This window comes from Gopherus flavomarginatus, chromosome 8 (genome assembly GCF_025201925.1).
Source record: "Gopherus flavomarginatus isolate rGopFla2 chromosome 8, rGopFla2.mat.asm, whole genome shotgun sequence".
Lineage (NCBI taxonomy): Eukaryota > Metazoa > Chordata > Testudines > Testudinidae > Gopherus > Gopherus flavomarginatus.
Genome location: NC_066624.1, coordinates 66,221,478 through 66,224,295, shown reverse-complemented (window position 1 = coordinate 66,224,295; position 2,818 = coordinate 66,221,478).

Here is a 2,818-nt window from a genome sequence, read left to right as displayed (position 1 = left end):
CTTCTCTGTTATGGGTTCACATGCAGTGGCTGGTTAGCGAGCCTGCACGTAACTGCAGCTGGGAGTATCCCTGACTATGTGAATGCTGGTGGAGTGTAAGACCGGGAGTAGATCTGCAGCATGTCACAGCAGCACAGTGTGACAGGGAGCTCAGGCTGGTGAGTCAGAGGGCTCAGTGGTACCCCAGTTCCAGGTGGCACCATGGGGGGAACCTGTCACACCAATTTTGATAAACATAGTTGTGACAAAAAGGAGTAAAATAAATTAAAATGCAGTGTGACACAGGTGCATTAATATGGCTGGGGTATGTCATAGCATAGACATTGCTGGCTTTGGTGCCTTAACTGAGGCACAGAAACCTAAGTCTCAGCAATGACAAACCAGATAGTTCTCTCTGAAGCTATGTCTACACTGCATACCGCTGGTGGCAGCACACAGGGTAAGTGTAGCTACATGCCACAGTGAAAAGCAGGCTGTGCACACTCTGCGGTGTGTAGCTGCATGTGTCAGGGAAAGGTTTCAGCTTCTCCCTACTGTCAGAGCCTTTCCTCACTGGGAAGTCTTTTCCTAGGGGAAGGGGAGTCTCTTGCAGCAGGGAGGCAGCAGGCTGCTAAACTGCTAATAGCAGTGCAGATGGGGAGGCCTGGCTCGGGCAAGCAGAGAACATACATGGTACATACACACCCCCCCCACCCCCACCCTTCAGGCATGTCTTTACTACCCTAAGCCATGCCTCACAGCTACACTGCTATCTTTACCCGTGCTAGACAGCTATACGCATATGTCAACTACATGCCACCAGAAGCAGCATGGACCTACTTTGATAGAGGTAGAGGGAGTACCCGGGCTCTTCTTTTAATCCATCCTTTTAGGGAGCATTAGAACCCTGCACAAAGCTGCTCAGATCTTTTGTGAGCTATCGTGATAAATGGGCTTGTTAACTCCACCAGAATCCAGATGAGCAATGGCAGCAGCCTCTGCTCAAGGAACTAAGAGAAGATGTAAGGAGGCCACACAGGAAGCCCTAGGAACAGCCTGGTTGGGGAGAAAGCTGAGGTGGAGGTTTATGTTCTGTTATTATCATAGAAAGCCCAACCTAGGAAGAGGGCAACTTTGACCTCATCCAGCTGTGCAGTGTATTTGGATCAGGTTGAGAATGACACCTACTCAGAGCTGGCTTTCATGAAAAGTACTGCCCATTGGTGAGGAAAAGGACTTCAACAGCTTCTGTGTGTCTGTTTCCACGGCTGTTCCACAGGGTCCTCTCCTGTTAGCTGAACTAAGACCCAGATATGAAGCTGCTTAATCGCATCTTCCCATGCCTGGAGTAGGAAGCAGATTCATATTAGTGAATTTGAGATCACCATGCAAGATATGATGGAGGGAGAAATTAAATTAGGGACTGTCATTGGGTAGTCACCCAAGCACCTCCCACCTAGCCTCTGGGATGGCCCCTTGCCTCAGTTTCCCCCTTCAAGGACTTTTTCAGTAAATCATAAACCCTTTTGTACCTTCACAGCCCTTCTTGGGTTCTGGTTTGTTAAATTAACAAAACATTCAACAAAGTTCTCAAGTGCATTTCTGGGCTTGTGTCTCATGCCCCAGATTTCTCTGCTGACGCCTTACTCACTCCAGCAGTTTCTATCCACCACTCTGTTCTTCCTGGGAATGAACTCACGCTCCCTGTTCAGGACTAGCAGCCTGGCTTCTTCTTGCTGCTCTTTACAGGGGAATCAGGTAACCCTGCGCTCATGCGGGCTTTCTTAGTAACTGGGGTTAGGTGGCCCCACTCTCAAGCTCTTAATGGGGCAAGTCACCCTCATACGGTGACATTTGATTAAATTGATAGGCACCATATTTAGAACCAAAAAGGATATTTCTATATATACATAAAGCAGTTAGCCAGTGGAATCATTGAGGTCAAGAGCTCAGCAAGATTCAAGAAAGGTTTAGACAGTTACATGGATAATGAGAACATGCAGAGAAACAATAGTATGTTTAAAAAAATCCAAAGTTTGGAAGAATATAAACACTCATACTTTAGGGCACACAAGCCAGTCTCTAACGGATGTTAGGAAGAAACCTGCCTATGGGAAAAAATATTACATAATTGTCCAGCTTTTGGGTTTTATTGCACCTACCTCGGAAGCATCCAATATTAGCCACTGTCGGGCAAGGTACTGGACTACATAAAACCCTGGTCTAATCTGTTACGGCAATTCCTGTTTGTGTGCAGGAGTTTTGGTTAATGGGGTAAAACCTTCAGTTTAATGCACAATGCAGATTGCTCATCCATCTTTACTAAGGTGGCTGTTTTCCACCTTGTTAAATGAGCAGTGTAGCACAGCATTACAAGCAGTGCAGAATAAGTTTTGCAAAACATACTGCTGACTAGAGACAAAGCTCTGGTTGAGAACCACTGGGGGAAAAAAACAAGATTGAAGCAACGATCATGAGATCACAAAACATTATCAGATTTTGCTAGTGCTAAATTACAGTCCTTCACAAAGGGAAGTAAACTGCATGCTTTATGGCAGGGGCTGGACTCACAGTGCAAATCTTCTTCAATGACCTTGACAGAATTTAGATGCAAAAGTGATCAAAAGAAAACCAAACAGCAGCTCCTTGTAAGCCACTGAGGGGCTCTAGCACATCACCAAGGGCTAGCTAGGTAACCCTTCAAACCATTCCTCCCCTTGCTCAGATTACACAAGCAGTTTGTTGGTCAAGATAACCAGAACTTAATTAACTAGAACTTTTGAGTCAGTGGCTCTTTGATCTAACATTAGGAGAAAATTCAGATGCTACAGATACATCA